General features: G+C 33.7%; 1 long non-coding RNA gene across 1 annotated transcript; it reads left to right on the plus strand.

Moving 5' to 3' along the window:
- Positions 1-1285: 1285 nt before the first annotated feature.
- On the plus strand, positions 1286-5398 carry LOC123534089 (uncharacterized). Its single transcript, XR_006682938.1, has 4 exons — positions 1286-1445; positions 4397-4456; positions 4750-4847; positions 5267-5398. It is a non-coding gene; the product is annotated as an uncharacterized LOC123534089 (long non-coding RNA).
- Positions 5399-15688: the final 10290 nt, after the last annotated feature.

The following is a 15688-nucleotide window of genomic DNA, read 5'->3' on the forward strand; positions in this document are numbered from 1 at the left end:
ATTTCAGAGATATAGCTTGATAGTTACATGCAAAACTTAACCCAAATTTCTAATTTAAAAAAGGATCATAATTTATAATATATATATAATAAATTCAGCCTGGAGTTATTTGATTTGGTTATTTCCGTAGGTTTGATGACAAAAAAGCCTTATGTAACGTTTTGATCCAGCACAATTGTTGCTGAGATATGTCCTAACATGCAAATCTTTAACTAAAGCGTTGATGTTAACAAAGTCGACACCAACACCAGAAAAAGTATACTAGTATTTTATGGGGGGTTTTCACACTTGTATCGATGCGTTTTGCGAAAGTCTCAGCTTTAGTGTTACCAGACCTCAAAAGAATGTGATGCTGCAATAAAATCATTTTACACAGTTACTTAAGAAATGATTTTTTCAGGGTTCATGCGAAATGAAGGACAATACAGGAAAAATCCATGAATTAGCTCCCCGGTCATTCTGTTCACCAGACGGAACAACTGCGACGTCATCTAAGGAACGTTCTCCCTGACTATACGCGGACATCGTCAAAACAGCGGTCAGTTATCACTAAACAGAGTTGTAACTTTGGCGCCTTTCCTTTTTGTTGTTGATACAAAATGAACGTCATAATTTTCAATGGAAAAGAATAAGGCGAATGTTAATATATTGATAGTGCAAGGCTTATATGTAGCATGCCCACTTAAAAATGTTCACTTTGATTGTAACTCCCCTTGGGGTCTCATGAATTATATATTAAAATTCAAAGAAAATGGAATATGATGAGTCTTAGTTTTATATATGCACTTGATATTATGGAGGATAAACATCCCTTTCTTAAACACGAATAAAACGTAGATTAAAACATACGGAGGTTGATCATCATGTACATGTCGACTGGCAGTAAACTCCTAATTTAGGGCCTCTAAGTCTTTAATTTTAAATGAAAATTACATTTTATCCTTAAATTATATTATGTAGTTGAATTTCCCACTCCATTTACATATTTAAGTCAGATTTTACGTTTGACTTAAATTTATACAACATTTTATGGCCTCGTGCAACCTTAAATCAGGATATTTCAACCTGGTATCCACTTGGCTGATTTCCATTTACCCTAACGAACATTTTGATGTACGATACCTTATTGTACTAAAAATGCCGACAGATTTTTTACTTGGGGATTACTGCTTTGACATACAAACGGCATGTCATTTTTCATTTTTAACGGCAGCTGCAGGTTGTGCCATATTATTGCCTATATAAGCTTGCCAACCTGATCACGTCTATTGAGATCTGTATTTTGCTGTGCAAATATGAGGCTCTTGATTTGCGTTTTGCTTTGCGCTCTTGCTTTGGACGCAGTGTTTGCTTACACGGTCAAAGAGAAGACAATAGCTCGTTTTGCAGTTAGAAAACTTGGACGTGGGTATCATTTGGTGAAGATCGAGAGCGTGCAAAGACAAGTGAGTCTGAATTTTTATATCCTAAACATCTAAATGAAAGGGGCACATCTTATTTATGCCAGGTTGTTTTTTTTTTTTTTTTTTGAAAATTTGAAATTTTGTTATTGGTTGTAAGCAAAAACAACAACCGAAATATAGTGATTCATTGGCAACACGATACAACTCATTTATAAAACCAGTCTGTCGACAGTAAACTATGAAAACTACGAATGTAATAAGTCAAAGTACAGTACCGTGTTAATCACACAGTAGAAAACTGATGCAAAATAAAGAATGGCGCTATACTTAATATCCGAATAAAACTGCTTTATAGTTTTTGATGTTTTATAATAGCTTTTTTTATTTTCAAAGGAATTTATTAGGAAATTAAAGGAATTATTTTGTAAAGGAACTGTGTTGTACATCTGCCCTTCAAACCTTTTTAATATTTACTGAAAAGGAAGTTATTACAAGTTGCTGCGAGTTACGGTTTGGAGTGGCTGGATTCTTTGGGCATGGTTTTCCTTTCTTGATAATAGTTTCCTGGAATTATACCAGTTCTGAAATTATTAAAAATGATTTACAAGCCTTGAGTAAAAAAAAATAGTCAACAAAATTTGAAAGGGGATAGTTACGGAAGCATGAAGGGGAAATCGGATTTTTTTATTTTAATTTATGTCGCGGCCACGAGTTATAACTGAGAAAAAACGAAAAACAAACAATGTTATCTCGTGGCCACGAGATATACTTAAGAAAATAAAACAATTTATTAATTCGTGGCCACGAAATAAAACTAAGAAAAAAAAACAAACAACGATTTTTTGCCAGTTTGTGGCCACGGAATATAACTAAGAAAAAAACAAAAAAACGATTTTTAATAATTCGTGGCCACGAAATATAACTAAGAAAAAAACGACTTTTGCTAATTCGTGGCCACGAAATATAACTAAGAAAAAGAAACAAAAAAAACGATTTTTTTTGCTAATTCGTAGCCACGAAATATAACTAAGAAAAAAACAAAAAACGATATTTTGCTAATTCATGGCCACGAAATATAAGTAAGAAAAAAACAAAAAACGAGTTTTGCTAATTCGTGGCATCGAAATATAACTAAGAAAACAACAAAAAAAAACCACTTTTGCTAATTCGTGGCCACGAAATATAACTTAGAAAAAAAAACAAAAACGATATTTTGCTAATTCATGGCCACGAAATATAAGTAAGAAAAAACGAAAAACGATTTTTGCTAATTCGTGGCCACGAAATACAACTAAGAACAAAAAAACAAAAAACGACTTTTGCTAATTCGTGGCCACGAAATAACTAAGAAAAAAAAACAAAAATTGTCTAATTCGTGGCTACGAATTAGCAAAAATCGTTTTTCGTTTTTTTCTAAGTTATATTTCGTGGCCACGAATTGACAAAAAACTCGTTTTTTTTTTTGTTTTTTTTTTCTTAGATATATTTCGTGGCCACGAATTAGCAAAAATCGTTTGGGTTTTTTTTTGTTTTTGTTTGTTTTAAGTCCATCAAGTTGTTGACAAAATAGAATGTAGATACTTTTTCAACGTCAAGTCTATGGGTTTTCTAACACAGATATGTGGTATACAATCCACTTTCGAACATTGCAGACAACTGTGATATCTACTTTAGATGATTTCTAAAGCAATTTAAACCTGACTCGCCCATCGATTAAAGAAAGGTGATGTTTTACACGGAAAATACTCTCTTTGTATGGCTGCAAGTCTTAAAAGCTTGATTTGAAACAATAGAAAAACTATCTTTCATCATGGATCGTTTTGCGAACCTTCTAATCTGTCTCACGCAACCGACAGTGTTAAAAATCTTACACCGGAGGCCGCTGAATATAGAACTGTTTACCTTCAAGCATTCTCGCATACCAGAGGGATTTTGACGAACATCTGATGGCTGAGAATGACCTTCAAGTAGCATTATTATTTTTAATTTACGCTAGTACTGAAGACTGTATTTTTGTTCTGGTAAAATCATTTCTTATTCGGGCACATTTTGTCAATTCTGTATAAAGGGAATAAATGTCGTTGGCGTGTCTTACAATACAAACAAAATTGCCTGGAGGGCTCTGGATATTGGAACCTGATGAAACATGCTAGTAACTGTTCATTGTACACACTCAAGTTATCAGCATGGGCTACAGGATTCTGCCATGTGCAGTTTTGCATAAGAAATGTATAAAATACTTATCGGACGAGAAATATGCACTCGTTCTTTTGCGGACTAATATTGCGCTACTAAAGCTCCTAAATTATGCATAAATTAGGAGCTTTTTATGCATAATTCTTAATGTTAAGCTAATAACCTTTTTATTACATACGCATCTATCTAGTTGATATTATATATACGCTATAAAGTTCCGGTATAACCGCAGTAAAAATGAAAATATCGTCGTTAATGAACGTTCTAATGCGACAAGACGTCACGTACCGGACGTCAGTATTTATAGGTTATTAGATTTGTATCGAGAAATATAAATGTATCGATTTTAGGAGCGCAGTATTATTCCGCGAAAGAACGAGTGCATATTTCTCGTTGCATGTCTTATAATATATTTATTATGTACGCACTTATACTTAATATCATTATATGAATGATATAAATTTGTTCTTAATTAAGTCCGAGTAAAACTGAAAATATCGTCGTTAAAGAACTTTTAAACGTGACAAGATACATGAAACTGACGTCATAAATGACGTCACACACCCGATATGAAATTTGAACGTCAATTTGGAAAAATATTGACGTTTTAGGTTCCATTGAAACTTATCGGAATTTAAAAATGAGTATGTAATAAGGAAACATATTGACGTTTCAGTACCTATAGTACGTAAACAGAGATTGAAAGTAAGTATATAATCAAGGATAAAAATGCAAATTTAGGCCGAAAAAGCATCTTAATAAAACAAGAAGCTTACGTGTTTGATTTCTTTTTCCAGGTAGTACAGGGAACAATGTATCACGTTAGAGTAAAGGTCAAATACCAAATACCTGGTGGGGTAAGTAGTAGCTTTACAAAATTGACAAAAACAAGTTTTGTATGAACTTGCTTTCATCTAAAAATAGAAAAATTAAATTATTGAGAAACTTAAGGAGAGTACATGTATCACACATTTCAACACTAAATACGAACAAAATTAATGCGAAGCAGTCAAGCAGGCGTGTTTTCCATTGCATTTGTATCATTCGAGTGTACCATATTTGAAACAGAGTTTAATATTCAGCTTGACAAACAAATATGACGGACAGTGATAAAAAAATGTGTTATTTTATGACCGAACTACTTTTTCAGATTGGGCGGACGTATCATTGCTATATGAAGGTTTGGGAACGATTAAGCGGATGGAAGACAGTTGAACACTCCAACTGCAACTAATGACCGCATGATCGGTAAGACTAATTCCCAGTCTTCATTTGTCGTTTTATAAGCAAAACAAAACACACACACAAAAAAAAAACAAAAAAAAACAAAAAAACACAACTACATTTTAAAAAAAAGTGTTCATAGACGTTTTATTTTACCTGCACTTTATTTATAAAGTCTTGATTCTAATTTCGATTTTAAAGATGTCGATAACAATTTTGCACAAACGGAAAATAATGATAATAAGGGATTGATTTAAATGAACTAATCGCATGCAGTTTTAAATCAGTTTTCGCTTGACACGCACCTGTTATTAGTGTATGTGTTTTCAAAGCCTTTTCTGTTATGGATTCCTTATAAGAGAAATAGAACGCCAGTTTCTTAAATCTTCAAGATAATCTTGATGGTTTCCTTTAATAAGTTATGTATTAATTTTCTTTTTCAGTGCCTGTTTTAAGAGCAAAGTAGAAACCGCGAGAGATTACAAGATATTTCGAACTTGTATTGTACTAGATGCATTGTGACGCTGTTTTGATCTGTATCAAAGTCATACTCAATAAAATATCGTTAAAGTACTTACCCAATGAAAGTCATTTCCTTTATCTATTTGACTTGTTCTTTTACAATGACAAGTTTGCTACTAGCACAGATTCATACACCGTATCCAGTCCAATACCACTTGTCGTTGCTATGTTATATGTCCATACGCCGTGAAGAAAAGTCGTTAGAGAGTCAGCAGCAAGAAACATCTTTGACACAGTGCACATAAAGCCAAATATTTTTATTTATCAAAATTGTGTCTCCAAGAATAGGTTTGCTTACATTAGGCAAATACTAAGAAAGTATTCTTACTGCATGAAAGAAAAACTCTACAAAAGCCTTGCTGATCGATTTGAATAAAATTATAACCGAACTATTACTATTAGAATATGTTCAACTTTTTAGGATTTTCAATTGTGTAAGGTAAAAGAATGTACTCCTGTGGGCTAAGTCTGATTATAAGCATCTACTGGAAGCATGACAGCTGGTTTAGAAGAATTTTATGGCTCGTTGACGTGCCCGCCTGGACGACACAACGAGTGTTACATAAGCCTCGCGCACGATAGCTGCACATCATGAAATGTCCACCTCGGTGAATACATATTTTGATATTACACAGAAAACAAGAGGGTCATTGACCCTAAAGCGCACACCTGTGTACAAGGCTTCAAGTTTGTTTGTATAAGTACAGACTTAGGTTTCTTCTATGTAAGCCTATATTATATACATGTCACACACACTTTTGAACCTAGGACAATAACTTGAACAATCATGGTAGACATTACCAATCTGATATCACATGCCAAATATCAAGGCTATAGCTATTATTGATTCAGAGAAGAAAAGTGGCCACGCCCCCTGGCAGCCATGTTTTTTGACGAATCGAATAATTTGAACAATCTTGGTAGAGGGCTGAACAATCATGGTAGACATTACCAATCTGATATCACACGCCAAATATCAAGGCTATAGCTAATATTGATTCAGAGAAGAAAAGTGGCCACGCCCCCTGGCAGCCATGTTTTTTGACGAATCGGAATAATTTAAACAATCTTGGTAGAGGGCTACACAAGGACCATTTGTGTAAAAGTATTTTAAAATCGGTCTTGCAGTTTCAAACAAGAAGATTTTTAAAGTCTATATACATATAGGGAAAAGTGACCACGCCCTCTGGCGGCCATGTTTTTTGGCGAATCAAAGTAATTTGAACAATCTTGGTAGAAGGTCACACAAGGACCATTTGTGTAAAATTATTCTAAAATCGGGCAAGCAATTTCATACAAGAAGACTTTAAAAGTTTCCACTATATACATATATGGAAAAGTAACCACGCCCTCCAGCGGCCAAGTTTTTTGACGAATCGGCATAATTTGAATACTCTTGGTAGAGGGTGATATAAGGACCATTTGTGTGAAATTATTTCAAAATCGGACCATCGGTTTAGGAGGAGGTGTCGTTTGAAGTTTTTTTCTATTTTTAGCTTTGGCAGCCCCTATGTGCAACCAAGCGTAACTGTTTGAACAACTTTGGTAGAGGACCATACAGGAACATCATGGCCAAGTTTCATCAAAATCCATTCGTTGGTTTTGGAGGAGATGTCGTTTAAACACAAATGTTGACGACGGACGATTTGACGGACGCACTACGGACGACGGACGCCGGACACAGCGTGATCACAATACCTCACCTTGAGCACTTTGTGCTCAGTTGAGCTAAAAATACAAATATATCATAAGTTTCTAGAGCTCCCTTTCCTATACATGATATGTAGTCAGTCAGTGTTTGTGTTTAAATAAGGGTCCACCCGCCCTTTCGGGCATAGTATAGCATTTATCTATGTGGAGGATAAACCCCCGGCATGTCACCAGGCATGCCATTAAAGATATTTTTTGAAGCCAAAATGATGAATAAAGTTTAAATCAAAAATTCCAAATAATTTTGAAGCAAAAAATGGGTAACTGTCACGGCCAATGAGACCATAAACAACAGAGAACCGATACATGGTTGCAGACAATACGGAAGGTAAGGAGGCAAGCTCGCCCTTACAAGGGCGGTTGTTCGTCGCTTTGTGCAGGCTGGTCCCTTGTTGCTGGTGATGATGCCCCTCCCCTCTCACCCTAACGTTGTGCGTGGGGCTTGAAAAGCTTGAGGTCTTCTCTGCATGCCGTCTTGTGAACCGCACTGGTAGATCTTCTATCTGGTCAACCCATCCGTGCCACTCGGGGTGTCCCTCGAAGGTGTCTACCGGAGCGTTCATCGTTGTCTGTGCCGTCTATCGCCATACAGGGGTCCCGACAGTACCACACGAATTGCTGGAACCAGGTGATCGAAACCTAATTGTGATTATATACCGAAGTATAGTCGGGACACTGACGCCTGCATCCCAATATAATTATGGTCTACACCCGTCGATGCCCTGTATGCCGCATACAAACCGAACGTTATGCTAGAAACAATATTCAAAGAAACTGAAGAAACTGCTTATATTGTTTCTTCCTAAATGATATAAAAGACGAATACCACTTTATCTCTATATGTTCTACCTTAAAGTTTGCAAATATAAAGCCGAAATATGTTGAACAATACTATTATAAAATGCCTTCTGTGCATAAGTTTTTGGAGTAACTGAATACTACTAATAAACAAGACTTGTGTAAGGTCGCACTGTTCGTAGAAGAAGCACTTATTTTAAGAAATTCTATTCAAAACTCGTAAGATTTCACATATTTATTTTGTTTATCCTCAAGATACTTTCATTAGATTAAATATGGTATGTTTATGCTGTGCAGTTCTTAAATAGCATCCCATAAAAATCATTTTTAGATCGACCTTGCTTTGAATTATTATGAAATATTAAGACCAGGTCAGAAATACGACAGCACAACTTGCAATGCAATGGAAATCTTCCACTGAAGAACACTGACGCTTGCATCCAAATATAATTATGGTCTACATCCGTCGATGCCCTGTATTGTTCCTTCTTAAATGGTATAAAAGACGAATACCACTTTATATATGTTCTTCCTTAATGTTCTACGTTTTAAGTTCTGTAATCGTTTAATGAGCTGAGGGTGTTTCTTTATCTTATTTATTTTTGTTGTTGTTGTAGTTGTTGTCATATGAGTATGAGCTGAGTAGTCTGTATATTGTACTGTTCTAACACAATGTTACTAAAACACTAAGAGTCAAGAAATGGTACAGAAGTACTTTTGTTAAACATAGTTCTGGAAATATTTTTCTCTGCAGCCCTTTCATCAAAAAAGAATAACTTTAACAAATGTGCTTAGTATGTAGGGCTAAAATACATTTCTATATTTGTGTATTTTTTTTTCTAGTTTTGAGTTTAATAATTTATTAACTGTGCCAATGCAAAACACGTGAAAGAAACGTTCGTAAGGAGCATAGAGAAAGCTAAAACTGTGTCTTTTCTAAACATGCACTCTTGTGTATCCATATTTCAAAAGTAAAAAATAGTCCCGGAAACATCTGTGTAAAATTAAACACTTGAGCAGAATAGGGAGTACTTTCGGCCAAGGTCTAAACGAGAGGTAGTATACTTTATCTAAAATATCATCAAATAAATTCTGACAATTTGATAAATAAAATGAAAATTAATTAATATATTAACACGACTGTCAGACAAATATTTAGAAAATGCTTAAATTCAGCAGCACCTGGTAGTTCGACCTTCTTGCTTCTAGGCATTCATAAGCTATTTTTAAATGACAATTTTTGACAATATATTACATTCGTTGATTAAGAGTCGTTGTCAGTCGTTTGTTAATAATTAATCTATCTTGCTCAAGGTACATACATCTGTGACTTCCTGTATGTATAATTAGATATTTTTGTATAAACAACGTCCAAGGTCAATAGTTCAAAACCATAATCCGCTTATAGACTTGCCAATGTGTTCCTCGCAGTAGTATATTATTCCTACGGGCTTTTACACTTTTTCAAAAATATCTTCACAATTTATTTATACTATTTTGCTGTTTTATCGCTTTAAGTTTACTGCAAAAGTTGCTATATGACTATGAGCCATGCCATTAGAAAACCAACATAGTGTATTTGCGACCAGCTTGGATCCAGACCAGCGTGCGCATCCGCGCAGTTTGGTCAGGATCCATGCTGTTCGCTTTCAAGGCCTATTGCAATTAGAAACCGTTAGCGACCAGCATGGATCCATGCTGGTTGCAAACGCACTATGTTTGTTTTCTCATGGCGCAGCTCAATTATTTTTCTTATGTTAAGTCGAGAAAACGTGACCTATTGTCAAATCAATAATCTGACCAACAAACAATTATTTCCACATGTCTCTGGCACATTTGAGCAACATTGAAAAGGAAAAATGAAAGATAGCATTTTATAGCTACTTATTTTCGGGTGTAGTCATAACCTTTCTAACGCATGTTACGTTAGCAAAATCACAAAACCACCCTCTTCCGTTACTCGAGCATGAAATTGTCTATTTCTTTTACTAAGCATATCATTCGAAATCGAATCGAAATTCAATAAAAATCTCGCTCTGTCCCTTTTCACATAGCTCATGTTGACGAAGTTGATGACGTTTATTGGGCACATGAGACTATTTGAAGATGTTGTTAACATACAAATATGCCCCCATCAAACAAAACAATCTGAGGAAAAATCCCCGCCATACATGAACTCCATTTACAGAAAAAAATTATATAAAAAACAAGACAAGCTCATAATACTTTTTAAAACATAGATCTGATCAAAACTGGCTAAAACATAAACACTTAAGAAGCAAAAAGACTAATTAAAAAGATTTTCTATATGATATTATTTTCTACAAAAATGTGGCGGAGGACCTTAATGCAAGGAGTTCTGGTCAACTATGAAACCGTTTTTGTCAAACAAGCAACTAAGAACTAAATGATTTTTATGTAACAGATTTTATTAATATCAAATGTGAAGACTGTTAAACCTCTTGAGTTGGAATTGGATTTATGTTAAATTTTGATGCCCAGATAACAAAAAGGTGCAAAAAATTAGTAATGCTGCTCAATGTTTTATTAAGATTAAGCAAGTTTGTCTTTGACACCTGAAAGTACAATATAAATAAATCATTTATAAGGTCCAACTTTAATTGTTGCCCTTTGGTATGGCATTGGGGCAAATAAAACAAACACAGAAAAGCTAGAAAAACTACAGCGTCGGGCACTCAGAATCACATTTAATGATTTCACTTCGAGATCTTCTTAAACGTGTTAATATGCCAACATTATATTTATCTAGAATTTGCAACTTTTAATTAAACTTATTCACAAGTCATCACCACCATATGTGCATGATTTTGTACAAATTAAAAACTCGAAATACTCTTTCAGATACCAACTTTCTCTAAACTTACCATCGATATGGTAAGTGTATGAAGTATTTCAGGTATGAGACCGCTCAAGTATGAAACAGCCTCCCAAATGACCTCAGGGTGGTGGAAAACTTTAGGGAGTTTGTGAAACTGGTGCGTACTTGGAGCGGTCCAACCTGCAACTGTTCTATGTACCAAACCTGACTTGTTTTCGCTTTATGTTCCACTGCATGTATTTGAATGTGCATTATGATTTAGCTCCGTTTTAATTTCTGGCTATACTTTTTTATTTGCTTTGTCTAGTGTTTTAATTTTGCTCTACTTGCATGATATACTGCTGCATGTTTTAGTCCCTATAATTTGCTTTTATGATTGTGATCATAACCTGATATTCTTAATATAATACTAGCATATGTCTCACATGCTTTATTGCTTATGCTTGCAATTTCATAGCATGTATATTATAATTAGGCATGTTTTAGTGTATATTATAAATATATACTAATAGTTATATTTTAATTCAATAGCGAATTGATTGTGATATCAGATTATTCATTCAAAATTTTAATTATTATGGAACCACTTCTTTTTAAAGGTGTTTGTCTGTTTTGTTACGGAACTTGTTTTTGTAAAATAACTTTATTCTAATGTTGTGCTGTTATACCTTATCCTACATAGAATCTTGTATCTTGTATCAATAAAATGTGAGAAAGATCGTTTCTACAAAAGTTAAAATTACTTTATCTCTTGAAATTAAAACTGGAAGATATAATGGAGAAACTCATCAATGCTGGAACCAAATGACTTTTGAACCTAAATATCATTTTCTCCGTTGTTAATATCAGCTTTATCATGACAAATATGAGAAATAAATTGGGTCAACCCCGTGCAAATGTATTAATTTTGTATACCTAATATCAAATAACAGTAGGCTAAAACTCTTCAAAATTTCTGAGTATTTTAAAAAGCGGACTGATACCTTGAATTTTTATGTTTCATAGTTCGATGAATAATTCTTTGTACATGTATGTTTTATGTGCAGGGTTGGCCATAGATTCTGAAGATACTGTAAAACTTGCTCGAGGGACGACCTGTCAAGATATGGCGTTAAGAGACCACTTTTTAAGTTCACTATTGTGTGTTGTTAAATACCAAATTATGTTGTACTGTTGTGTTAAGAGACCACTTTTGGCAATTCCCTCGAGTGGTCTCTTAATGAAGGTTGCACTGTATATTGTAAGATGGCCGCAAGAAAAGTATTTACTGAGTTGTTGAAGTCAAACTATAATGCCCGCAATGATTTATTTTCAAGGAACCATATTATCCCGTCGAGTTACATGTTCAGCAAATTTGCAGAACATGACTTTCAGTAAGGAAAAGATATAAAATACTTTATTTTTTTCAGATATATAGTTTATTCATTCTGAATTTGATACTGTAACAGATTTTAATACTGATTTTAATCCTGATGAAAATAGCTCCTCTTTCGTTTTTTTCTTTCCTTTTGTATTTATAAGACACTGAAAAAAAAAAGAAAATAAAAGCAAACATTATAAAACATTATATTTTTACAATTTAAAAAAGTCAACGTTAATAATTCTCTTATACAATACAAACAAAACATAAACGCACGAATCTAACAGAAACAGGTTATGTACATTTTGCTGTCTTTAGAACAGAACAGAACAGAACATATATTTTATTAGATTTGTACATAGTGTGACAGTGTGTCAGATTTATATAAGATGTATACATTAGTTTCATTTAATCCCCTTTAGTGTCATCATTTGTCGCCCCTGCAAATGGTTATGTATAAGTTCAATAATCAAAAATATTGTAAATGTTTACATTTCTGGCAGGTCAAGTATAATAGCTATGAAATAATGGAAAGTTTTTATGCAAACAGCAGAGTGGTTGTCCGTGTGTTTGTCCGTAACAAATGTATCTTAAAAACGGTTGGTCACATTGACTTGGTATTAGTTCATTGTGTTTGAATTTATTCAGAGCTGCTACTCCGCGTTTTTTTTTTTTTTTTGGGGGGGGGGGCGGGGGTTAAAGGGCTTCTTTTTAGTTTCCCTTTAATTATTTAGCTGCATTTCGTCCTTTTGGGGCCATATTTTAACAATGGTTAGTTGATATCCAGCTTATTGGTGTGTAAAAATTACAATTCTTTTGAAAATAAATGAGTATGAACATATTTGAATATTGCCCTATACTCATATCTATTTGTATTCATTTTTATTTTGAAATTTGAACAGTGTAAGTGCCTTTAAATTAATACAAAACTGCAATGTTTCTACTTCCAAACAAATCTATCTTGTTAATGATTAGTCATGTGCATTTTGCCCTTTGGTTAATTAAAAACTACACTTTTTGTCTTTCTACAACCATATCTTGGTTATGGCTTGTCTTAGTCACGTTCAGTTGATATTTGGTGTGAGTGCTCACATTTACGCTCTGCAAATCCTGTTATTACCAAACTAGCTATTGCACTCCAATTGATTAAAAACTACAATTTTGTCCTTTTGCAGCAATATCTTTGTAACGGTAGGTTACACTGAATAAACATACTACTATGGTGTGAATGTTTATACACCAAGCTGCCTAACAACAAATGGTGTTAAAATGAAAGTTATCAGAGTTATTGCCCCTGATTTGAGTAAAAATATCATTTTGCTGGTATTTTTTGTCATAGCATAACACCTTTGCTGGATATTATTTGTTTCGTATTGTATCAGCTAGAGTTTGCTTTTCAGCATATCAAATTAGAATATACATTTTAAAAACTTTGGAAACATTTCCCTAAAATTAATAAGAAACTGCTATTTCTGCCTTAAACTACAATTATGTTTATATTTAAAGTTCACATTTCTGTGACCAACGTAGCAGTGTTACCAGATTTTTAACTGCTTGCGACCAGACTGACATATCGGAGGATAATGATTCATTGAATTTGCTTATTTAAGCCTCTTTCTACAATATCAAATACGATTGTTTTCTTTTGCTTCTAGAAAAGTCCTAACTGAAGACTAGAAGGAATATCTTACCCGTACTGTTGTCATTAATTGCAGTTTGATTCCTCAACTGTCTTTCGTCCGCTCAAACGCTCCCACACCTTTATGTAGCAATCATACTTCTGCTCAATCTGAAAAAAATAGGTTCGACATAAAATCTAATATGCTTTTTTAGTTAAAACACGCTAACGTCAAGATGACGTGACGTTAACGGGCGATGACGTCAATGTTTACGTTACGACTAAGAAAGATTAGATTAAATTTTATCCTCTGTGCATATTAGAATCGAAATTACGTATAACAATCTCTTGTTTTACATTTTATACATTATTTCTTAAATAACATATTCCATAACTGTCCGTTATTTCACATATTGCACATTGGATTCTGTTTCATTATGATATTTAGCAGGAAATACATCTGCCATATCTGCCATACGGGAAGCGCCTGCGTATACAAATAAAACATCCGGTGAAACTACTTTATACAGCCATCTTTGGGAAAACGTCCATGGTAAATGGAGTCAAGTTTTCTCTTATTCTTCAGACTGCTTATGTCAAAATTTGTTAAAATATTTTCTTTATACTGTGAGCTCCAAATAAATGGCGAAACTTTTAAATAATGTTTTCATTACAGGAAAGTAAACTATTTCGACACATTACGAAACCTAAATGTATAACGTATCTTTGCTCTTGATTAAATAGAGATACTGGATATGAAAGTTTATCTACATAACGTGCATTTAGTTAGGTTTTACACGTTTTGTTCTAAATTAGCGTTAATGCAGGTCTGTTTTCTGTCCTCGCGTCAACTAGTCCCGTGGGATTTTTCGGATGATATAACACAAAGAAAACGTGCCCTATTCCTACCGTATTGTGTACAACTGCTCTTTAATATAATTTTAATAAATAACATTTGCCTACAATTATACTTATATATAGGTATACTAATCATTCGGATAGAAACGTTTCCACTACTTACCCCACCTGGTATCTGGTATCTGACCTTTGCTTTGACATGCCACATCGTTCCTTTTACCACCTTAAAACCAAAATAAGAGAATAGTTTTAAGAATCCGTTTTCATATGATATACATGTATTAGCGTCCAAAATAGTCTTTTCAATGTGCACTGTAGAAGTATTTTTAATGAATTATTACAATATCAGAGTGGCCTACACCTCTGTTTACATGTTCACATCTTAAGTGTAAAAGTACTTCTTTTTAAGAACCTACCAATTTATCGATATTATAATAAAAACTTATCAAATGACTTGTCGATCAAAAGTCTTAACTATTGCCCATTGTCTTTTTCACGGCAGGACATAGAAAATATTTTTTGTCAAGTTTTGACTTTGGCCCGGCAAAATTTTGTGCTGAACTATTGACAGCTCAATAGTGCGAAATATGGACCGGAGATTTATATAAAAAAGGTCATTTGATAATATTGACTGGTATTCAAGATACATACAAATAGCGTAATTGCAAATATATGGATCACTATTTTTCCTAAATTAGTGCCACGGAACGATTTTGTATGATAAAAATATACACCAGCATTATAAGTCTAAGACGTTAGTTCATTCAGTTTTAATAAATGATATGCATACATTAAGTATCTCGGTGGGCTTTTTATCTAAGTTGTGTGAATAAACTTAAATGGATGCTTAGTACAAGAAAACTGTTATCAGATGTGGCTAAAGTGAGTTTTTGAATCTGTCTCTACCGTAAAAATAAAATAACTTTAAAAGATCACAAATGTCGCCAGCTGTACATCAAAACATTTTTCACAAGTCAGTTTTAATAAAGTTTCAAATATTAAATATACACCTAAATTCGTTGTGGTTCAAACCAAATTTCTGTTGCGTTACTAACACTATAGCTGAAATGTGTATATTTTTTTCTTAATATACAACTATACCGTATACAAGCACGAAGTTTTTAAATGTTTCACTACAATAAGAATTTCTAATAATAAAA

The sequence above is a fragment of the Mercenaria mercenaria genome, chromosome 12, assembly GCF_021730395.1.
Source record: "Mercenaria mercenaria strain notata chromosome 12, MADL_Memer_1, whole genome shotgun sequence".
In the NCBI taxonomy this organism is placed as follows: Eukaryota; Metazoa; Mollusca; class Bivalvia; order Venerida; family Veneridae; genus Mercenaria; species Mercenaria mercenaria.